The 16812-nt window shown below is 41.6% G+C and overlaps 58 non-coding genes across 58 annotated transcripts; all 58 read left to right on the top strand.

Moving 5' to 3' along the window:
• The first annotated feature begins 12 nt into the window (after nucleotides 1-12).
• Nucleotides 13-85, top strand: TRNAV-UAC (transfer RNA valine (anticodon UAC)). The gene has a single exon. It is a non-coding gene; the product is annotated as a tRNA-Val (tRNA).
• Nucleotides 86-500: 415 nt separating this feature from the next.
• TRNAV-AAC (transfer RNA valine (anticodon AAC)) lies at nucleotides 501-573 on the top strand. The gene has a single exon. It is a non-coding gene; the product is annotated as a tRNA-Val (tRNA).
• An 86-nt stretch (nucleotides 574-659) lies between these two features.
• On the top strand, nucleotides 660-732 carry TRNAV-CAC (transfer RNA valine (anticodon CAC)). The gene has a single exon. It is a non-coding gene; the product is annotated as a tRNA-Val (tRNA).
• A 66-nt stretch (nucleotides 733-798) lies between these two features.
• On the top strand, nucleotides 799-871 carry TRNAV-UAC (transfer RNA valine (anticodon UAC)). Its single transcript has one exon. It is a non-coding gene; the product is annotated as a tRNA-Val (tRNA).
• Nucleotides 872-1286: 415 nt separating this feature from the next.
• TRNAV-AAC (transfer RNA valine (anticodon AAC)) lies at nucleotides 1287-1359 on the top strand. Its single transcript has one exon. It is a non-coding gene; the product is annotated as a tRNA-Val (tRNA).
• Nucleotides 1360-1445: 86 nt separating this feature from the next.
• On the top strand, nucleotides 1446-1518 carry TRNAV-CAC (transfer RNA valine (anticodon CAC)). Its single transcript has one exon. It is a non-coding gene; the product is annotated as a tRNA-Val (tRNA).
• Nucleotides 1519-1584: 66 nt separating this feature from the next.
• TRNAV-UAC (transfer RNA valine (anticodon UAC)) lies at nucleotides 1585-1657 on the top strand. Its single transcript has one exon. It is a non-coding gene; the product is annotated as a tRNA-Val (tRNA).
• Nucleotides 1658-2072: 415 nt separating this feature from the next.
• TRNAV-AAC (transfer RNA valine (anticodon AAC)) lies at nucleotides 2073-2145 on the top strand. Its single transcript has one exon. It is a non-coding gene; the product is annotated as a tRNA-Val (tRNA).
• Nucleotides 2146-2231: 86 nt separating this feature from the next.
• On the top strand, nucleotides 2232-2304 carry TRNAV-CAC (transfer RNA valine (anticodon CAC)). The gene has a single exon. It is a non-coding gene; the product is annotated as a tRNA-Val (tRNA).
• A 554-nt stretch (nucleotides 2305-2858) lies between these two features.
• TRNAV-AAC (transfer RNA valine (anticodon AAC)) lies at nucleotides 2859-2931 on the top strand. Its single transcript has one exon. It is a non-coding gene; the product is annotated as a tRNA-Val (tRNA).
• Nucleotides 2932-3017: 86 nt separating this feature from the next.
• TRNAV-CAC (transfer RNA valine (anticodon CAC)) lies at nucleotides 3018-3090 on the top strand. The gene has a single exon. It is a non-coding gene; the product is annotated as a tRNA-Val (tRNA).
• Nucleotides 3091-3156: 66 nt separating this feature from the next.
• TRNAV-UAC (transfer RNA valine (anticodon UAC)) lies at nucleotides 3157-3229 on the top strand. The gene has a single exon. It is a non-coding gene; the product is annotated as a tRNA-Val (tRNA).
• A 574-nt stretch (nucleotides 3230-3803) lies between these two features.
• TRNAV-CAC (transfer RNA valine (anticodon CAC)) lies at nucleotides 3804-3876 on the top strand. Its single transcript has one exon. It is a non-coding gene; the product is annotated as a tRNA-Val (tRNA).
• A 66-nt stretch (nucleotides 3877-3942) lies between these two features.
• Nucleotides 3943-4015, top strand: TRNAV-UAC (transfer RNA valine (anticodon UAC)). The gene has a single exon. It is a non-coding gene; the product is annotated as a tRNA-Val (tRNA).
• Nucleotides 4016-4588: 573 nt separating this feature from the next.
• Nucleotides 4589-4661, top strand: TRNAV-CAC (transfer RNA valine (anticodon CAC)). The gene has a single exon. It is a non-coding gene; the product is annotated as a tRNA-Val (tRNA).
• Nucleotides 4662-4727: 66 nt separating this feature from the next.
• On the top strand, nucleotides 4728-4800 carry TRNAV-UAC (transfer RNA valine (anticodon UAC)). The gene has a single exon. It is a non-coding gene; the product is annotated as a tRNA-Val (tRNA).
• A 415-nt stretch (nucleotides 4801-5215) lies between these two features.
• Nucleotides 5216-5288, top strand: TRNAV-AAC (transfer RNA valine (anticodon AAC)). Its single transcript has one exon. It is a non-coding gene; the product is annotated as a tRNA-Val (tRNA).
• Nucleotides 5289-5374: 86 nt separating this feature from the next.
• Nucleotides 5375-5447, top strand: TRNAV-CAC (transfer RNA valine (anticodon CAC)). The gene has a single exon. It is a non-coding gene; the product is annotated as a tRNA-Val (tRNA).
• Nucleotides 5448-5513: 66 nt separating this feature from the next.
• TRNAV-UAC (transfer RNA valine (anticodon UAC)) lies at nucleotides 5514-5586 on the top strand. The gene has a single exon. It is a non-coding gene; the product is annotated as a tRNA-Val (tRNA).
• Nucleotides 5587-6001: 415 nt separating this feature from the next.
• Nucleotides 6002-6074, top strand: TRNAV-AAC (transfer RNA valine (anticodon AAC)). Its single transcript has one exon. It is a non-coding gene; the product is annotated as a tRNA-Val (tRNA).
• An 86-nt stretch (nucleotides 6075-6160) lies between these two features.
• Nucleotides 6161-6233, top strand: TRNAV-CAC (transfer RNA valine (anticodon CAC)). Its single transcript has one exon. It is a non-coding gene; the product is annotated as a tRNA-Val (tRNA).
• Nucleotides 6234-6299: 66 nt separating this feature from the next.
• Nucleotides 6300-6372, top strand: TRNAV-UAC (transfer RNA valine (anticodon UAC)). Its single transcript has one exon. It is a non-coding gene; the product is annotated as a tRNA-Val (tRNA).
• A 414-nt stretch (nucleotides 6373-6786) lies between these two features.
• On the top strand, nucleotides 6787-6859 carry TRNAV-AAC (transfer RNA valine (anticodon AAC)). The gene has a single exon. It is a non-coding gene; the product is annotated as a tRNA-Val (tRNA).
• An 86-nt stretch (nucleotides 6860-6945) lies between these two features.
• Nucleotides 6946-7018, top strand: TRNAV-CAC (transfer RNA valine (anticodon CAC)). The gene has a single exon. It is a non-coding gene; the product is annotated as a tRNA-Val (tRNA).
• Nucleotides 7019-7084: 66 nt separating this feature from the next.
• On the top strand, nucleotides 7085-7157 carry TRNAV-UAC (transfer RNA valine (anticodon UAC)). Its single transcript has one exon. It is a non-coding gene; the product is annotated as a tRNA-Val (tRNA).
• Nucleotides 7158-7572: 415 nt separating this feature from the next.
• On the top strand, nucleotides 7573-7645 carry TRNAV-AAC (transfer RNA valine (anticodon AAC)). The gene has a single exon. It is a non-coding gene; the product is annotated as a tRNA-Val (tRNA).
• An 86-nt stretch (nucleotides 7646-7731) lies between these two features.
• Nucleotides 7732-7804, top strand: TRNAV-CAC (transfer RNA valine (anticodon CAC)). The gene has a single exon. It is a non-coding gene; the product is annotated as a tRNA-Val (tRNA).
• Nucleotides 7805-7870: 66 nt separating this feature from the next.
• Nucleotides 7871-7943, top strand: TRNAV-UAC (transfer RNA valine (anticodon UAC)). The gene has a single exon. It is a non-coding gene; the product is annotated as a tRNA-Val (tRNA).
• Nucleotides 7944-8357: 414 nt separating this feature from the next.
• TRNAV-AAC (transfer RNA valine (anticodon AAC)) lies at nucleotides 8358-8430 on the top strand. The gene has a single exon. It is a non-coding gene; the product is annotated as a tRNA-Val (tRNA).
• Nucleotides 8431-8516: 86 nt separating this feature from the next.
• Nucleotides 8517-8589, top strand: TRNAV-CAC (transfer RNA valine (anticodon CAC)). The gene has a single exon. It is a non-coding gene; the product is annotated as a tRNA-Val (tRNA).
• Nucleotides 8590-8655: 66 nt separating this feature from the next.
• TRNAV-UAC (transfer RNA valine (anticodon UAC)) lies at nucleotides 8656-8728 on the top strand. The gene has a single exon. It is a non-coding gene; the product is annotated as a tRNA-Val (tRNA).
• A 415-nt stretch (nucleotides 8729-9143) lies between these two features.
• Nucleotides 9144-9216, top strand: TRNAV-AAC (transfer RNA valine (anticodon AAC)). Its single transcript has one exon. It is a non-coding gene; the product is annotated as a tRNA-Val (tRNA).
• Nucleotides 9217-9302: 86 nt separating this feature from the next.
• Nucleotides 9303-9375, top strand: TRNAV-CAC (transfer RNA valine (anticodon CAC)). The gene has a single exon. It is a non-coding gene; the product is annotated as a tRNA-Val (tRNA).
• A 66-nt stretch (nucleotides 9376-9441) lies between these two features.
• On the top strand, nucleotides 9442-9514 carry TRNAV-UAC (transfer RNA valine (anticodon UAC)). Its single transcript has one exon. It is a non-coding gene; the product is annotated as a tRNA-Val (tRNA).
• Nucleotides 9515-9928: 414 nt separating this feature from the next.
• TRNAV-AAC (transfer RNA valine (anticodon AAC)) lies at nucleotides 9929-10001 on the top strand. The gene has a single exon. It is a non-coding gene; the product is annotated as a tRNA-Val (tRNA).
• An 86-nt stretch (nucleotides 10002-10087) lies between these two features.
• Nucleotides 10088-10160, top strand: TRNAV-CAC (transfer RNA valine (anticodon CAC)). Its single transcript has one exon. It is a non-coding gene; the product is annotated as a tRNA-Val (tRNA).
• A 66-nt stretch (nucleotides 10161-10226) lies between these two features.
• Nucleotides 10227-10299, top strand: TRNAV-UAC (transfer RNA valine (anticodon UAC)). Its single transcript has one exon. It is a non-coding gene; the product is annotated as a tRNA-Val (tRNA).
• Nucleotides 10300-10714: 415 nt separating this feature from the next.
• On the top strand, nucleotides 10715-10787 carry TRNAV-AAC (transfer RNA valine (anticodon AAC)). Its single transcript has one exon. It is a non-coding gene; the product is annotated as a tRNA-Val (tRNA).
• An 86-nt stretch (nucleotides 10788-10873) lies between these two features.
• On the top strand, nucleotides 10874-10946 carry TRNAV-CAC (transfer RNA valine (anticodon CAC)). The gene has a single exon. It is a non-coding gene; the product is annotated as a tRNA-Val (tRNA).
• A 66-nt stretch (nucleotides 10947-11012) lies between these two features.
• TRNAV-UAC (transfer RNA valine (anticodon UAC)) lies at nucleotides 11013-11085 on the top strand. The gene has a single exon. It is a non-coding gene; the product is annotated as a tRNA-Val (tRNA).
• A 573-nt stretch (nucleotides 11086-11658) lies between these two features.
• TRNAV-CAC (transfer RNA valine (anticodon CAC)) lies at nucleotides 11659-11731 on the top strand. The gene has a single exon. It is a non-coding gene; the product is annotated as a tRNA-Val (tRNA).
• A 66-nt stretch (nucleotides 11732-11797) lies between these two features.
• On the top strand, nucleotides 11798-11870 carry TRNAV-UAC (transfer RNA valine (anticodon UAC)). The gene has a single exon. It is a non-coding gene; the product is annotated as a tRNA-Val (tRNA).
• A 415-nt stretch (nucleotides 11871-12285) lies between these two features.
• On the top strand, nucleotides 12286-12358 carry TRNAV-AAC (transfer RNA valine (anticodon AAC)). The gene has a single exon. It is a non-coding gene; the product is annotated as a tRNA-Val (tRNA).
• Nucleotides 12359-12583: 225 nt separating this feature from the next.
• Nucleotides 12584-12656, top strand: TRNAV-UAC (transfer RNA valine (anticodon UAC)). The gene has a single exon. It is a non-coding gene; the product is annotated as a tRNA-Val (tRNA).
• Nucleotides 12657-13070: 414 nt separating this feature from the next.
• TRNAV-AAC (transfer RNA valine (anticodon AAC)) lies at nucleotides 13071-13143 on the top strand. The gene has a single exon. It is a non-coding gene; the product is annotated as a tRNA-Val (tRNA).
• Nucleotides 13144-13229: 86 nt separating this feature from the next.
• Nucleotides 13230-13302, top strand: TRNAV-CAC (transfer RNA valine (anticodon CAC)). The gene has a single exon. It is a non-coding gene; the product is annotated as a tRNA-Val (tRNA).
• Nucleotides 13303-13368: 66 nt separating this feature from the next.
• On the top strand, nucleotides 13369-13441 carry TRNAV-UAC (transfer RNA valine (anticodon UAC)). The gene has a single exon. It is a non-coding gene; the product is annotated as a tRNA-Val (tRNA).
• A 415-nt stretch (nucleotides 13442-13856) lies between these two features.
• TRNAV-AAC (transfer RNA valine (anticodon AAC)) lies at nucleotides 13857-13929 on the top strand. The gene has a single exon. It is a non-coding gene; the product is annotated as a tRNA-Val (tRNA).
• Nucleotides 13930-14015: 86 nt separating this feature from the next.
• On the top strand, nucleotides 14016-14088 carry TRNAV-CAC (transfer RNA valine (anticodon CAC)). The gene has a single exon. It is a non-coding gene; the product is annotated as a tRNA-Val (tRNA).
• Nucleotides 14089-14644: 556 nt separating this feature from the next.
• On the top strand, nucleotides 14645-14717 carry TRNAV-AAC (transfer RNA valine (anticodon AAC)). Its single transcript has one exon. It is a non-coding gene; the product is annotated as a tRNA-Val (tRNA).
• An 86-nt stretch (nucleotides 14718-14803) lies between these two features.
• On the top strand, nucleotides 14804-14876 carry TRNAV-CAC (transfer RNA valine (anticodon CAC)). Its single transcript has one exon. It is a non-coding gene; the product is annotated as a tRNA-Val (tRNA).
• Nucleotides 14877-14942: 66 nt separating this feature from the next.
• Nucleotides 14943-15015, top strand: TRNAV-UAC (transfer RNA valine (anticodon UAC)). Its single transcript has one exon. It is a non-coding gene; the product is annotated as a tRNA-Val (tRNA).
• Nucleotides 15016-15430: 415 nt separating this feature from the next.
• Nucleotides 15431-15503, top strand: TRNAV-AAC (transfer RNA valine (anticodon AAC)). Its single transcript has one exon. It is a non-coding gene; the product is annotated as a tRNA-Val (tRNA).
• Nucleotides 15504-15589: 86 nt separating this feature from the next.
• TRNAV-CAC (transfer RNA valine (anticodon CAC)) lies at nucleotides 15590-15662 on the top strand. Its single transcript has one exon. It is a non-coding gene; the product is annotated as a tRNA-Val (tRNA).
• Nucleotides 15663-15728: 66 nt separating this feature from the next.
• TRNAV-UAC (transfer RNA valine (anticodon UAC)) lies at nucleotides 15729-15801 on the top strand. Its single transcript has one exon. It is a non-coding gene; the product is annotated as a tRNA-Val (tRNA).
• Nucleotides 15802-16215: 414 nt separating this feature from the next.
• On the top strand, nucleotides 16216-16288 carry TRNAV-AAC (transfer RNA valine (anticodon AAC)). The gene has a single exon. It is a non-coding gene; the product is annotated as a tRNA-Val (tRNA).
• An 86-nt stretch (nucleotides 16289-16374) lies between these two features.
• On the top strand, nucleotides 16375-16447 carry TRNAV-CAC (transfer RNA valine (anticodon CAC)). Its single transcript has one exon. It is a non-coding gene; the product is annotated as a tRNA-Val (tRNA).
• A 66-nt stretch (nucleotides 16448-16513) lies between these two features.
• TRNAV-UAC (transfer RNA valine (anticodon UAC)) lies at nucleotides 16514-16586 on the top strand. Its single transcript has one exon. It is a non-coding gene; the product is annotated as a tRNA-Val (tRNA).
• Nucleotides 16587-16812: the final 226 nt, after the last annotated feature.

Below are 16812 nucleotides of genomic sequence, written 5' to 3'. Positions count from 1 at the left end.
CTTTTTCGCTCCGTTTCTGTAGTGTAGTGGTTATCACGTTCGCTTTACACGCGAAAGGTCTCCGGTTCGATCCCGGGCAGAAGCATGCGGTTTCTCTTTATTTTGATCACAAGTGTCTATTGTTGGTGTAATCAGCATCATTTTGACCCCTTTGCTTGTTTCTACATGCGTTTGCTTTTGTCAAGAGTGTGTGTTTTTGACAGTGTATAAGTTTTTCTAGTTCAAGTAACACCTGATAGGATCAAGGTGCGAAACCAGGCATCTACTTGCTTTTTCTCTTTCTTTTTGGCTTTTGGACAAAGGCATGCAATTGCTTTTTGCAAAATGGTTTTGTTTGCATGTTTTTTCTCTTTTTCACTAGCCTGACAAAAGAAAGGTTCCTTGGTTGGAAAGTGCACTTTGTCCTGTGTTCAGACATAGAGGAAGACCTGTTGAGTTTGGCTGGATCATTTTTTTCAATTTCATTTCGGTATGTTTGAACAGTTTGAGCTGTGCATGGAGTTTCTGTAGTGTAGTGGTTATCACGTTCGCCTAACACGCGAAAGGTCCCCAGTTCGAAACTGGGCAGAAACATGCCATTATTCTTTGTTAACAAAGCTATTGACTTTCAGTTCTTGATCTCGATTGCTTGTCATGAGCCCAGTAATGTCTTTTATCTAGTTTCTGTAGTGTAGTGGTTATCACGTTCGCCTCACACGCGAAAGGTCCCCAGTTCGAAACTGGGCAGAAACAATGCGTTTTGACTTTCAATCCTTGATCTTTATTCCTTGCCATGACCACAGCAACCTTTTTCGCTCCGTTTCTGTAGTGTAGTGGTTATCACGTTCGCTTTACACGCGAAAGGTCTCCGGTTCGATCCCGGGCAGAAGCATGCGGTTTCTCTTTATTTTGATCACAAGTGTCTATTGTTGGTGTAATCAGCATCATTTTGACCCCTTTGCTTGTTTCTACATGCGTTTGCTTTTGTCAAGAGTGTGTGTTTTTGACAGTGTATAAGTTTTTCTAGTTCAAGTAACACCTGATAGGATCAAGGTGCGAAACCAGGCATCTACTTGCTTTTTCTCTTTCTTTTTGGCTTTTGGACAAAGGCATGCGATTGCTTTTTGCAAAATGGTTTTGTTTGCATGTTTTTTCTCTTTTTCACTAGCCTGACAAAAGAAAGGTTCCTTGGTTGGAAAGTGCACTTTGTCCTGTGTTCAGACATAGAGGAAGACCTGTTGAGTTTGGCTGGATCATTTTTTTCAATTTCATTTCGGTATGTTTGAACAGTTTGAGCTGTGCATGGAGTTTCTGTAGTGTAGTGGTTATCACGTTCGCCTAACACGCGAAAGGTCCCCAGTTCGAAACTGGGCAGAAACATGCCATTATTCTTTGTTAACAAAGCTATTGACTTTCAGTTCTTGATCTCGATTGCTTGTCATGAGCCCAGTAATGTCTTTTATCTAGTTTCTGTAGTGTAGTGGTTATCACGTTCGCCTCACACGCGAAAGGTCCCCAGTTCGAAACTGGGCAGAAACAATGCGTTTTGACTTTCAATCCTTGATCTTTATTCCTTGCCTTGACCACAGCAACCTTTTTCGCTCCGTTTCTGTAGTGTAGTGGTTATCACGTTCGCTTTACACGCGAAAGGTCTCCGGTTCGATCCCGGGCAGAAGCATGCGGTTTCTCTTTATTTTGATCACAAGTGTCTATTGTTGGTGTAATCAGCATCATTTTGACCCCTTTGCTTGTTTCTACATGCGTTTGCTTTTGTCAAGAGTGTGTGTTTTTGACAGTGTATAAGTTTTTCTAGTTCAAGTAACACCTGATAGGATCAAGGTGCGAAACCAGGCATCTACTTGCTTTTTCTCTTTCTTTTTGGCTTTTGGACAAAGGCATGCGATTGCTTTTTGCAAAATGGTTTTGTTTGCATGTTTTTTCTCTTTTTCACTAGCCTGACAAAAGAAAGGTTCCTTGGTTGGAAAGTGCACTTTGTCCTGTGTTCAGACATAGAGGAAGACCTGTTGAGTTTGGCTGGATCATTTTTTTCAATTTCATTTCGGTATGTTTGAACAGTTTGAGCTGCGCATGGAGTTTCTGTAGTGTAGTGGTTATCACGTTCGCCTAACACGCGAAAGGTCCCCAGTTCGAAACTGGGCAGAAACATGCCATTATTCTTTGTTAACATAGCTATTGACTTTCAGTTCTTGATCTCGATTGCTTGTCATGAGCCCAGTAATGTCTTTTATCTAGTTTCTGTAGTGTAGTGGTTATCACGTTCGCCTCACACGCGAAAGGTCCCCAGTTCGAAACTGGGCAGAAACAATGCGTTTTGACTTTCAATCCTTGATCTTTATTCCTTGCCTTGACCACAGCAACCTTTTTCGCTCCGTTTCTGTAGTGTAGTGGTTTTCACGTTCACTTTACACGCGAAAGGTCTCCGGTTCGATCCCGGGCAGAAGCATGTGGTTTCTCTTTATTTTGATCACAAGTGTCTATTATTGGTGTAATCAGCATCATTTTGACCCCTTTGCTTGTTTCTACATGCGTTTGCTTTTGTCAAGAGTGTGTGTTTTTGACAGTGTATAAGTTTTTCTAGTTCAAGTAACACCTGATAGGATCAAGGTGCGAAACCAGGCATCTACTTGCTTTTTCTCTTTCTTTTTGGCTTTTGGACAAAGGCATGCGATTGCTTTTTGCAAAATGGTTTTGTTTGCATGTTTTTTCTCTTTTTCACTAGCCTGACAAAAGAAAGGTTCCTTGGTTGGAAAGTGCACTTTGTCCTGTGTTCAGACATAGAGGAAGACCTGTTGAGTTTGGCTGGATCATTTTTTTCAATTTCATTTCGGTATGTTTGAACAGTTTGAGCTGTGCATGGAGTTTCTGTAGTGTAGTGGTTATCACGTTCGCCTAACACGCGAAAGGTCCCCAGTTCGAAACTGGGCAGAAACATGCCATTATTCTTTGTTAACAAAGCTATTGACTTTCAGTTCTTGATCTCGATTGCTTGTCATGAGCCCAGTAATGTCTTTTATCTGGTTTCTGTAGTGTAGTGGTTATCACGTTCGCCTCACACGCGAAAGGTCCCTAGTTCGAAACTGGGCAGAAACAATGCGTTTTGACTTTCAATCCTTGATCTTTATTCCTTGCCTTGACCACAGCAACCTTTCTCGCTCCGTTTCTGTAGTGTAGTGGTTATCACGTTCGCTTTACACGCGAAAGGTCTCCGGTTCGATCCCGGGCAGAAGCATGCGGTTTCTCTTTATTTTGATCACAAGTGTCTATTGTTGGTGTAATCAGCATCATTTTGACCCCTTTGCTTGTTTCTACATGCGTTTGCTTTTGTCAAGAGTGTGTGTTTTTGACAGTGTATAAGTTTTTCTAGTTCAAGTAACACCTGATAGGATCAAGGTGCGAAACCAGGCATCTACTTGCTTTTTCTCTTTCTTTTTGGCTTTTTGACAAAGGCATGCGATTGCTTTTTGCAAAATGGTTTTGTTTGCATGTTTTTTCTCTTTTTCACTAGCCTGACAAAAGAAAGGTTCCTTGGTTGGAAAGTGCACTTTGTCCTGTGTTCAGACATAGAGGAAGACCTGTTGAGTTTGGCTGGATCATTTTTTTCAATTTCATTTCGGTATGTTTGAACAGCTTGAGCTGTGCATGGAGTTTCTGTAGTGTAGTGGTTATCACGTTCGCCTAACACGCGAAAGGTCCCCAGTTCAAAACTGGGCAGAAACATGCCATTATTGTTTGTTAACAAAGCTATTGACTTTCAGTTCTTGATCTCGATTGCTTGTCATGAGCCCAGTAATGTCTTTTATCTGGTTTCTGTAGTGTAGTGGTTATCACGTTCGCCTCACACGCGAAAGGTCCCCAGTTCGAAACTGGGCAGAAACAATGCATTTTGACTTTCAATCTTTGATCTTTATTCCTTGCCTTGACCACAGCAACCTTTCTCGCTCCGTTTCTGTAGTGTAGTGGTTATCACGTTCGCTTTACACGCGAAAGGTCTCCGGTTCGATCCCGGGCAGAAGCATGCAGTTTCTCTTTATTTTGATCACAAGTGTCTATTGTTGGTGTAATCAGCATCATTTTGACCCCTTTGCTTGTTTCTACATGCGTTTGCTTTTGTCAAGAGTGTGTGTTTTTGACAGTGAATAAGTTTTTCTAGTTCAAGTAACACCTGATAGGATCAAGGTGCGAAACCAGGCATCTACTTGCTTTTTCTCTTTCTTTTGGCTTTTGGACAAAGGCATGCGATTGCTTTTTGCAAAATGGTTTTGTTTGCATGTTTTTTCTCTTTTTCACTAGCCTGACAAAAGAAAGGTTCCTTGGTTGGAAAGTGCACTTTGTCCTGTGTTCAGACATAGAGGAAGACCTGTTGAGTTTGGCTGGATCATTTTTTTCAATTTCACTTCGGTATGTTTGAACAGTTTGAGTTGTGCATGGAGTTTCTGTAGTGTAGTGGTTATCACGTTCGCCTAACACGCGAAAGGTCCCCAGTTCGAAACTGAGCAGAAACATGCCATTATTCTTTGTTAACAAAGCTATTAACTTTCAGTTCTTGATCTCGATTGCTTGTCATGAGCCCAGTAATGTCTTTTATCTAGTTTCTGTAGTGTAGTGGTTATCACGTTCGCCTCACACGCGAAAGGTCCCCAGTTCGAAACTGGGCAGAAACAATGCGTTTTGACTTTCAATCCTTGATCTTTATTCCTTGCCTTGACCACAGCAACCTTTTTCGCTCCGTTTCTGTAGTGTAGTGGTTATCACGTTCGCTTTACACGCGAAAGGTCTCCGGTTCGATCCCGGGCAGAAGCATGCGGTTTCTCTTTATTTTGATCACAAGTGTCTATTGTTGGTGTAATCAGCATCATTTTGACCCCTTTGCTTGTTTCTACATGCGTTTGCTTTTGTCAAGAGTGTGTGTTTTTGACAGTGTATAAGTTTTTCTAGTTCAAGTAACACCTGATAGGATCAAGGTGCGAAACCAGGCATCTACTTGCTTTTTCTCTTTCTTTTTGGCTTTTGGACAAAGGCATGCGATTGCTTTTTGCAAAATGGTTTTGTTTGCATGTTTTTTCTCTTTTTCACTAGCCTGACAAAAGAAAGGTTCCTTGGTTGGAAAGTGCACTTTGTCCTGTGTTCAGACATAGAGGAAGACCTGTTGAGTTTGGCTGGATCATTTTTTTCAATTTCATTTCGGTATGTTTGAACAGTCTGCGCTGTGCATGGAGTTTCTGTAGTGTAGTGGTTATCACGTTCGCCTAACACGCGAAAGGTCCCCAGTTCGAAACTGGGCAGAAACATGCCATTATTCTTTGTTAACAAAGCTATTGACTTTCAGTTCTTGATCTCGATTGCTTGTCATGAGCCCAGTAATGTCTTTTATCTAGTTTCTGTAGTGTAGTGGTTATCACGTTCGCCTCACACGCGAAAGGTCCCCAGTTCGAAACTGGGCAGAAACAATGCGTTTTGACTTTCACTCCTTGATCTTTATTCCTTGCCATGACCACAGCAACCTTTTTCGCTCTGTTTCTGTAGTGTAGTGGTTATCACGTTCGCTTTACACGCGAAAGGTCTCCGGTTCGATCCCGGGCAGAAGCATGCGGTTTCTCTTTATTTTGATCACAAGTGTCTATTGTTGGTGTAATCAGCATCATTTTGACCCCTTTGCTTGTTTCTACATGCGTTTGCTTTTGTCAAGAGTGTGTGTTTTTGACAGTGTATAAGTTTTTCTAGTTCAAGTAACACCTGATAGGATCAAGGTGCGAAACCAGGCATCTACTTGCTTTTTCTCTTTCTTTTTGGCTTTTGGACAAAGGCATGCGATTGCTTTTTGCAAAATGGTTTTGTTTGCATGTTTTTTCTCTTTTTCACTAGCCTGACAAAAGAAAGGTTCCTTGGTTGGAAAGTGCACTTTGTCCTGTGTTCAGACATAGAGGAAGACCTGTTGAGTTTGGCTGGATCATTTTTTTCAATTTCATTTCGGTATGTTTGAACAGTTTGAGCTGTGCATGGAGTTTCTGTAGTGTAGTGGTTATCACGTTCGCCTAACACGCGAAAGGTCCCCAGTTCGAAACTGGGCAGAAACATGCCATTATTCTTTGTTAACAAAGCTATTGACTTTCAGTTCTTGATCTCGATTGCTTGTCATGAGCCCAGTAATGTCTTTTATCTGGTTTCTGTAGTGTAGTGGTTATCACGTTCGCCTCACACGCGAAAGGTCCCCAGTTCGAAACTGGGCAGAAACAATGCATTTTGACTTTCAATCTTTGATCTTTATTCCTTGCCTTGACCACAGCAACCTTTCTCGCTCCGTTTCTGTAGTGTAGTGGTTATCACGTTCGCTTTACACGTGAAAGGTCTCCGGTTCGATCCCGGGCAGAAGCATGCAGTTTCTCTTTATTTTGATCACAAGTGTCTATTGTTGGTGTAATCAGCATCATTTTGACCCCTTTGCTTGTTTCTACATGCGTTTGCTTTTGTCAAGAGTGTGTGTTTTTGACAGTGAATAAGTTTTTCTAGTTCAAGTAACACCTGATAGGATCAAGGTGCGAAACCAGGCATCTACTTGCTTTTTCTCTTTCTTTTGGCTTTTGGACAAAGGCATGCGATTGCTTTTTGCAAAATGGTTTTGTTTGCATGTTTTTTCTCTTTTTCACTAGCCTGACAAAAGAAAGGTTCCTTGGTTGGAAAGTGCACTTTGTCCTGTGTTCAGACATAGAGGAAGACCTGTTGAGTTTGGCTGGATCATTTTTTTCAATTTCACTTCGGTATGTTTGAACAGTTTGAGTTGTGCATGGAGTTTCTGTAGTGTAGTGGTTATCACGTTCGCCTAACACGCGAAAGGTCCCCAGTTCGAAACTGGGCAGAAACATGCCATTATTCTTTGTTAACAAAGCTATTAACTTTCAGTTCTTGATCTCGATTGCTTGTCATGAGCCCAGTAATGTCTTTTATCTAGTTTCTGTAGTGTAGTGGTTATCACGTTCGCCTCACACGCGAAAGGTCCCCAGTTCGAAACTGGGCAGAAACAATGCGTTTTGACTTTCAATCCTTGATCTTTATTCCTTGCCATGACCACAGCAACCTTTTTCGCTCCGTTTCTGTAGTGTAGTGGTTATCACGTTCGCTTTACACGCGAAAGGTCTCCGGTTCGATCCCGGGCAGAAGCATGCGGTTTCTCTTTATTTTGATCACAAGTGTCTATTGTTGGTGTAATCAGCATCATTTTGACCCCTTTGCTTGTTTCTACATGCGTTTGCTTTTGTCAAGAGTGTGTGTTTTTGACAGTGTATAAGTTTTTCTAGTTCAAGTAACACCTGATAGGATCAAGGTGCGAAACCAGGCATCTACTTGCTTTTTCTCTTTCTTTTTGGCTTTTGGACAAAGGCATGCGATTGCTTTTTGCAAAATGGTTTTGTTTGCATGTTTTTTCTCTTTTTCACTAGCCTGACAAAAGAAAGGTTCCTTGGTTGGAAAGTGCACTTTGTCCTGTGTTCAGACATAGAGGAAGACCTGTTGAGTTTGGCTGGATCATTTTTTTCAATTTCATTTCGGTATGTTTGAACAGTTTGAGCTGTGCATGGAGTTTCTGTAGTGTAGTGGTTATCACGTTCGCCTAACACGCGAAAGGTCCCCAGTTCGAAACTGGGCAGAAACATGCCATTATTCTTTGTTAACAAAGCTATTGACTTTCAGTTCTTGATCTCGATTGCTTGTCATGAGCCCAGTAATGTCTTTTGTCTGGTTTCTGTAGTGTAGTGGTTATCACGTTCGCCTCACACGCGAAAGGTCCCCAGTTCGAAACTGGGCAGAAACAATGCATTTTGACTTTCAATCTTTGATCTTTATTCCTTGCCTTGACCACAGCAACCTTTCTCGCTCCGTTTCTGTAGTGTAGTGGTTATCACGTTCGCTTTACACGCGAAAGGTCTCCGGTTCGATCCCGGGCAGAAGCATGCAGTTTCTCTTTATTTTGATCACAAGTGTCTATTGTTGGTGTAATCAGCATCATTTTGACCCCTTTGCTTGTTTCTACATGCGTTTGCTTTTGTCAAGAGTGTGTGTTTTTGACAGTGAATAAGTTTTTCTAGTTCAAGTAACACCTGATAGGATCAAGGTGCGAAACCAGGCATCTACTTGCTTTTTCTCTTTCTTTTGGCTTTTGGACAAAGGCATGCGATTGCTTTTTGCAAAATGGTTTTGTTTGCATGTTTTTTCTCTTTTTCACTAGCCTGACAAAAGAAAGGTTCCTTGGTTGGAAAGTGCACTTTGTCCTGTGTTCAGACATAGAGGAAGACCTGTTGAGTTTGGCTGGATCATTTTTTTCAATTTCACTTCGGTATGTTTGAACAGTTTGAGCTGTGCATGGAGTTTCTGTAGTGTAGTGGTTATCACGTTCGCCTAACACGCGAAAGGTCCCCAGTTCGAAACTGGGCAGAAACATGCCATTATTCTTTGTTAACAAAGCTATTAACTTTCAGTTCTTGATCTCGATTGCTTGTCATGAGCCCAGTAATGTCTTTTATCTAGTTTCTGTAGTGTAGTGGTTATCACGTTCGCCTCACACGCGAAAGGTCCCCAGTTCGAAACTGGGCAGAAACAATGTGTTTTGACTTTCAATCCTTGATCTTTATTCCTTGCCTTGACCACAGCAACCTTTTTCGCTCCGTTTCTGTAGTGTAGTGGTTATCACGTTCGCTTTACACGCGAAAGGTCTCCGGTTCGATCCCGGGCAGAAGCATGCGGTTTCTCTTTATTTTGATCACAAGTGTCTATTGTTGGTGTAATCAGCATCATTTTGACCCCTTTGCTTGTTTCTACATGCGTTTGCTTTTGTCAAGAGTGTGTGTTTTTGACAGTGTATACGTTTTTCTAGTTCAAGTAACACCTGATAGGATCAAGGTGCGAAACCAGGCATCTACTTGCTTTTTCTCTTTCTTTTTGGCTTTTGGACAAAGGCATGCGATTGCTTTTTGCAAAATGGTTTTGTTTGCATGTTTTTTCTCTTTTTCACTAGCCTGACAAAAGAAAGGTTCCTTGGTTGGAAAGTGCACTTTGTCCTGTGTTCAGACATAGAGGAAGACCTGTTGAGTTTGGCTGGATCATTTTTTTCAATTTCATTTCGATATGTTTGAACAGTTTGAGCTGTGCATGGAGTTTCTGTAGTGTAGTGGTTATCACGTTCGCCTAACACGCGAAAGGTCCCCAGTTCGAAACTGGGCAGAAACATGCCATTATTCTTTGTTAACAAAGCTATTGACTTTCAGTTCTTGATCTCGATTGCTTGTCATGAGCCCAGTAATGTCTTTTATCTGGTTTCTGTAGTGTAGTGGTTATCACGTTCGCCTCACACGCGAAAGGTCCCCAGTTCGAAACTGGGCAGAAACAATGCATTTTGACTTTCAATCTTTGATCTTTATTCCTTGCCTTGACCACAGCAACCTTTCTCGCTCCGTTTCTGTAGTGTAGTGGTTATCACGTTCGCTTTACACGCGAAAGGTCTCCGGTTCGATCCCGGGCAGAAGCATGCAGTTTCTCTTTATTTTGATCACAAGTGTCTATTGTTGGTGTAATCAGCATCATTTTGACCCCTTTGCTTGTTTCTACATGCGTTTGCTTTTGTCAAGAGTGTGTGTTTTTGACAGTGAATAAGTTTTTCTAGTTCAAGTAACACCTGATAGGATCAAGGTGCGAAACCAGGCATCTACTTGCTTTTTCTCTTTCTTTTGGCTTTTGGACAAAGGCATGCGATTGCTTTTTGCAAAATGGTTTTGTTTGCATGTTTTTTCTCTTTTTCACTAGCCTGACAAAAGAAAGGTTCCTTGGTTGGAAAGTGCACTTTGTCCTGTGTTCAGACATAGAGGAAGACCTGTTGAGTTTGGCTGGATCATTTTTTTCAATTTCACTTCGGTATGTTTGAACAGTTTGAGCTGTGCATGGAGTTTCTGTAGTGTAGTGGTTATCACGTTCGCCTAACACGCGAAAGGTCCCCAGTTCGAAACTGGGCAGAAACATGCCATTATTCTTTGTTAACAAAGCTATTAACTTTCAGTTCTTGATCTCGATTGCTTGTCATGAGCCCAGTAATGTCTTTTATCTAGTTTCTGTAGTGTAGTGGTTATCACGTTCGCCTCACACGCGAAAGGTCCCCAGTTCGAAACTGGGCAGAAACAATGTGTTTTGACTTTCAATCCTTGATCTTTATTCCTTGCCTTGACCACAGCAACCTTTTTCGCTCCGTTTCTGTAGTGTAGTGGTTATCACGTTCGCTTTACACGCGAAAGGTCTCCGGTTCGATCCCGGGCAGAAGCATGCGGTTTCTCTTTATTTTGATCACAAGTGTCTATTGTTGGTGTAATCAGCATCATTTTGACCCCTTTGCTTGTTTCTACATGCGTTTGCTTTTGTCAAGAGTGTGTGTTTTTGACAGTGTATACGTTTTTCTAGTTCAAGTAACACCTGATAGGATCAAGGTGCGAAACCAGGCATCTACTTGCTTTTTCTCTTTCTTTTTGGCTTTTGGACAAAGGCATGCGATTGCTTTTTGCAAAATGGTTTTGTTTGCATGTTTTTTCTCTTTTTCACTAGCCTGACAAAAGAAAGGTTCCTTGGTTGGAAAGTGCACTTTGTCCTGTGTTCAGACATAGAGGAAGACCTGTTGAGTTTGGCTGGATCATTTTTTTCAATTTCATTTCGATATGTTTGAACAGTTTGAGCTGTGCATGGAGTTTCTGTAGTGTAGTGGTTATCACGTTCGCCTAACACGCGAAAGGTCCCCAGTTCGAAACTGGGCAGAAACATGCCATTATTCTTTGTTAACAAAGCTATTGACTTTCAGTTCTTGATCTCGATTGCTTGTCATGAGCCCAGTAATGTCTTTTATCTGGTTTCTGTAGTGTAGTGGTTATCACGTTCGCCTCACACGCGAAAGGTCCCCAGTTCGAAACTGGGCAGAAACAATGCATTTTGACTTTCAATCTTTGATCTTTATTCCTTGCCTTGACCACAGCAACCTTTCTCGCTCCGTTTCTGTAGTGTAGTGGTTATCACGTTCGCTTTACACGCGAAAGGTCTCCGGTTCGATCCCGGGCAGAAGCATGCAGTTTCTCTTTATTTTGATCACAAGTGTCTATTGTTGGTGTAATCAGCATCATTTTGACCCCTTTGCTTGTTTCTACATGCGTTTGCTTTTGTCAAGAGTGTGTGTTTTTGACAGTGAATAAGTTTTTCTAGTTCAAGTAACACCTGATAGGATCAAGGTGCGAAACCAGGCATCTACTTGCTTTTTCTCTTTCTTTTGGCTTTTGGACAAAGGCATGCGATTGCTTTTTGCAAAATGGTTTTGTTTGCATGTTTTTTCTCTTTTTCACTAGCCTGACAAAAGAAAGGTTCCTTGGTTGGAAAGTGCACTTTGTCCTGTGTTCAGACATAGAGGAAGACCTGTTGAGTTTGGCTGGATCATTTTTTTCAATTTCACTTCGGTATGTTTGAACAGTTTGAGCTGTGCATGGAGTTTCTGTAGTGTAGTGGTTATCACGTTCGCCTAACACACGAAAGGTCCCCAGTTCGAAACTGGGCAGAAACATGCCATTATTCTTTGTTAACAAAGCTATTAACTTTCAGTTCTTGATCTCGATTGCTTGTCATGAGCCCAGTAATGTCTTTTATCTAGTTTCTGTAGTGTAGTGGTTATCACGTTCGCCTCACACGCGAAAGGTCCCCAGTTCGAAACTGGGCAGAAACAATGTGTTTTGACTTTCAATCCTTGATCTTTATTCCTTGCCTTGACCACAGCAACCTTTTTCGCTCCGTTTCTGTAGTGTAGTGGTTATCACGTTCGCTTTACACGCGAAAGGTCTCCGGTTCGATCCCGGGCAGAAGCATGCGGTTTCTCTTTATTTTGATCACAAGTGTCTATTGTTGGTGTAATCAGCATCATTTTGACCCCTTTGCTTGTTTCTACATGCGTTTGCTTTTGTCAAGAGTGTGTGTTTTTGACAGTGTATAAGTTTTTCTAGTTCAAGTAACACCTGATAGGATCAAGGTGCGAAACCAGGCATCTACTTGCTTTTTCTCTTTCTTTTTGGCTTTTGGACAAAGGCATGCGATTGCTTTTTGCAAAATGGTTTTGTTTGCATGTTTTTTCTCTTTTTCACTAGCCTGACAAAAGAAAGGTTCCTTGGTTGGAAAGTGCACTTTGTCCTGTGTTCAGACATAGAGGAAGACCTGTTGAGTTTGGCTGGATCATTTTTTTCAATTTCATTTCGATATGTTTGAACAGTTTGAGCTGTGCATGGAGTTTCTGTAGTGTAGTGGTTATCACGTTCGCCTAACACGCGAAAGGTCCCCAGTTCGAAACTGGGCAGAAACATGCCATTATTCTTTGTTAACAAAGCTATTGACTTTCAGTTCTTGATCTCGATTGCTTGTCATGAGCCCAGTAATGTCTTTTATCTGGTTTCTGTAGTGTAGTGGTTATCACGTTCGCCTCACACGCGAAAGGTCCCCAGTTTGAAACTGGGCAGAAACAATGCATTTTGACTTTCAATCTTTGATCTTTATTCCTTGCCTTGACCACAGCAACCTTTCTCGCTCCGTTTCTGTAGTGTAGTGGTTATCACGTTCGCTTTACACGCGAAAGGTCTCCGGTTCGATCCCGGGCAGAAGCATGCAGTTTCTCTTTATTTTGATCACAAGTGTCTATTGTTGGTGTAATCAGCATCATTTTGACCCCTTTGCTTGTTTCTACATGCGTTTGCTTTTGTCAAGAGTGTGTGTTTTTGACAGTGAATAAGTTTTTCTAGTTCAAGTAACACCTGATAGGATCAAGGTGCGAAACCAGGCATCTACTTGCTTTTTCTCTTTCTTTTGGCTTTTGGACAAAGGCATGCGATTGCTTTTTGCAAAATGGTTTTGTTTGCATGTTTTTTCTCTTTTTCACTAGCCTGACAAAAGAAAGGTTCCTTGGTTGGAAAGTGCACTTTGTCCTGTGTTCAGACATAGAGGAAGACCTGTTGAGTTTGGCTGGATCATTTTTTTCAATTTCACTTCGGTATGTTTGAACAGTTTGAGCTGTGCATGGAGTTTCTGTAGTGTAGTGGTTATCACGTTCGCCTAACACGCGAAAGGTCCCCAGTTCGAAACTGGGCAGAAACATGCCATTATTCTTTGTTAACAAAGCTATTAACTTTCAGTTCTTGATCTCGATTGCTTGTCATGAGCCCAGTAATGTCTTTTATCTAGTTTCTGTAGTGTAGTGGTTATCACGTTCGCCTCACACGCGAAAGGTCCCCAGTTCGAAACTGGGCAGAAACAATGTGTTTTGACTTTCAATCCTTGATCTTTATTCCTTGCCTTGACCACAGCAACCTTTTTCGCTCCGTTTCTGTAGTGTAGTGGTTATCACGTTCGCTTTACACGCGAAAGGTCTCCGGTTCGATCCCGGGCAGAAGCATGCGGTTTCTCTTTATTTTGATCACAAGTGTCTATTGTTGGTGTAATCAGCATCATTTTGACCCCTTTGCTTGTTTCTACATGCGTTTGCTTTTGTCAAGAGTGTGTGTTTTTGACAGTGTATACGTTTTTCTAGTTCAAGTAACACCTGATAGGATCAAGGTGCGAAACCAGGCATCTACTTGCTTTTTCTCTTTCTTTTTGGCTTTTGGACAAAGGCATGCGATTGCTTTTTGCAAAATGGTTTTGTTTGCATGTTTTTTCTCTTTTTCACTAGCCTGACAAAAGAAAGGTTCCTTGGTTGGAAAGTGCACTTTGTCCTGTGTTCAGACATAGAGGAAGACCTGTTGAGTTTGGCTGGATCATTTTTTTCAATTTCATTTTGATATGTTTGAACAGTTTGAGCTGTGCATGGAGTTTCTGTAGTGTAGTGGTTATCACGTTCGCCTAACACGCGAAAGGTCCCCAGTTCGAAACTGGGCAGAAACATGCCATTATTCTTTGTTAACAAAGCTATTGACTTTCAGTTCTTGATCTCGATTGCTTGTCATGAGCCCAGTAATGTCTTTTATCTAGTTTCTGTAGTGTAGTGGTTATCACGTTCGCCTCACACGCGAAAGGTCCCCAGTTCGAAACTGGGCAGAAACAATGCGTTTTGACTTTCAATCCTTGATCTTTATTCCTTGCCTTGACCACGGCAACCTTTTTCGCTCCGTTTCTGTAGTGTAGTGGTTATCACGTTCGCTTTACACGCGAAAGGTCTCTGCTTCGATCCCGGGCAGAAGCATGCTGTTTCTCTTTATTTTGATCACAAGTGTCTATTGTTGGTGTAATCAGCATCATTTTGACCCCTTTGCTTGTTTCTACATGCGTTTGCTTTTGTCAAGAGTGTGTGTTTTTGACAGTGTATAAGTTTTTCTAGTTCAAGTAACACCTGATAGGATCAAGGTGCGAAACCAGGCATCTACTTGCTTTTTTTGTCTTTCTTTTTGGCTTTTGGACAAAGGCATGCGATTGCTTTTTGCAAAATGGTTTTGTTTGCATGTTTTTTCTCTTTTTCACTAGCCTGACAAAAGAAAGGTTCCTTGGTTGGAAAGTGCACTTTGTCCTGTGTTCAGACATAGAGGAAGACCTGTTGAGTTTGGCTGGATCATTTTTTTCAATTTCATTTCGGTATGTTTGAACAGTTTGAGCTGTGCATGGAGTTTCTGTAGTGTAGTGGTTATCACGTTCGCCTAACACGCGAAAGGTCCCCAGTTCGAAACTGGGCAGAAACATGCCATTATTCTTTGTTAACAAAGCTATTGACTTTCAGTTCTTGATCTCGATTGCTTGTCATGAGCCCAGTAATGTCTTTTATCTAGTTTCTGTAGTGTAGTGGTTATCACGTTCGCCTCACACGCGAAAGGTCCCCAGTTCGAAACTGGGCAGAAACAATGCGTTTTGACTTTCAATCCTTGATCTTTATTCCTTGCCTTGACCACAGCAACCTTTTTCGCTCCGTTTCTGTAGTGTAGTGGTTATCACGTTCGCTTTACACGCGAAAGGTCTCCGGTTCGATCCCGGGCAGAAGCATGCGGTTTCTCTTTATTTTGATCACAAGTGTCTATTGTTGGTGTAATCAGCATCATTTTGACCCCTTTGCTTGTTTCTACATGCGTTTGCTTTTGTCAAGAGTGTGTGTTTTTGACAGTGTATAAGTTTTTCTAGTTCAAGTAACACCTGATAGGATCAAGGTGCGAAACCAGGCATCTACTTGCTTTTTCTCTTTCTTTTTGGCTTTTGGACAAAGGCATGCGATTGCTTTTTGCAAAATGGTTTTGTTTGCATGTTTTTTCTCTTTTTCACTAGCCTGACAAAAGAAAGGTTCCTTGGTTGGAAAGTGCACTTTGTCCTGTGTTCAGACATAGAGGAAGACCTGTTGAGTTTGGCTGGATCATTTTTTTCAATTTCATTTCGGTATGTTTGAACAGTTTGAGCTGTGCATGGAGTTTCTGTAGTGTAGTGGTTATCACGTTCGCCTAACACGCGAAAGGTCCCCAGTTCGAAACTGGGCAGAAACATGCCATTATTCTTTGTTAACAAAGCTATTGACTTTCAGTTCTTGATCTCGATTGCTTGTTATGAGCCCAGTAATGTCTTTTATCTAGTTTCTGTAGTGTAGTGGTTATCACGTTCGCCTCACACGCGAAAGGTCCCCAGTTCGAAACTGGGCAGAAACAATGCGTTTTGACTTTGAATCCTTAATCTTTATTCCTTGCCTTGACCACAGCAACCTTTTTCGCTCCGTTTCTGTAGTGTAGTGGTTATCACGTTCGCTTTACACGCGAAAGGTCTCCGGTTCGATCCCGGGCAGAAGCATGCGGTTTCTCTTTATTTTGATCACAAGTGTCTATTGTTGGTGTAATCAGCATCATTTTGACCCCTTTGCTTGTTTCTACATGCGTTTGCTTTTGTCAAGAGTGTGTGTTTTTGACAGTGTATAAGTTTTTCTAGTTCAAGTAACACCTGATAGGATCAAGGTGCGAAACCAGGCATCTACTTGCTTTTTCTCTTTCTTTTGGCTTTTGGACAAAGGCATGCGATTGCTTTTTGCAAAATGGTTTTGTTTGCATGTTTTTTCTCTTTTTCACTAGCCTGACAAAAGAAAGGTTCCTTGGTTGGAAAGTGCACTTTGTCCTGTGTTCAGACATAGAGGAAGACCTGTTGAGTTTGGCTGGATCATTTTTTTCAATTTCACTTCGGTATGTTTGAACAGTTTGAGTTGTGCATGGAGTTTCTGTAGTGTAGTGGTTATCACGTTCGCCTAACACGCGAAAGGTCCCCAGTTCGAAACTGGGCAGAAACATGCCATTATTCTTTGTTAACAAAGCTATTAACTTTCAGTTCTTGATCTCGATTGCTTGTCATGAGCCCAGTAATGTCTTTTATCTAGTTTCTGTAGTGTAGTGGTTATCACGTTCGCCTCACACGCGAAAGGTCCCCAGTTCGAAACTGGGCAGAAACAATGCGTTTTGACTTTCAATCCTTGATCTTTATTCCTTGCCTTGACCACAGCAACCTTTTTCGCTCCGTTTCTGTAGTGTAGTGGTTATCACGTTCGCTTTACACGCGAAAGGTCTCCGGTTCGATCCCGGGCAGAAGCATGCGGTTTCTCTTTATTTTGATCACAAGTGTCTATTGTTGGTGTAATCAGCATCATTTTGACCCCTTTGCTTGTTTCTACATGCGTTTGCTTTTGTCAAGAGTGTGTGTTTTTGACAGTGTATAAGTTTTTCTAGTTCAAGTAACACCTGATAGGATCAAGGTGCGAAACCAGGCATCTACTTGCTTTTTCTCTTTCTTTTTGGCTTTTGGACAAAGGCATGCGAT

The sequence above is a fragment of the Ranitomeya variabilis genome, chromosome 2 (assembly GCF_051348905.1).
Source record: "Ranitomeya variabilis isolate aRanVar5 chromosome 2, aRanVar5.hap1, whole genome shotgun sequence".
In the NCBI taxonomy this organism is placed as follows: Eukaryota; Metazoa; Chordata; class Amphibia; order Anura; family Dendrobatidae; genus Ranitomeya; species Ranitomeya variabilis.
This window is presented reverse-complemented; position numbering and strand designations above follow the sequence as displayed.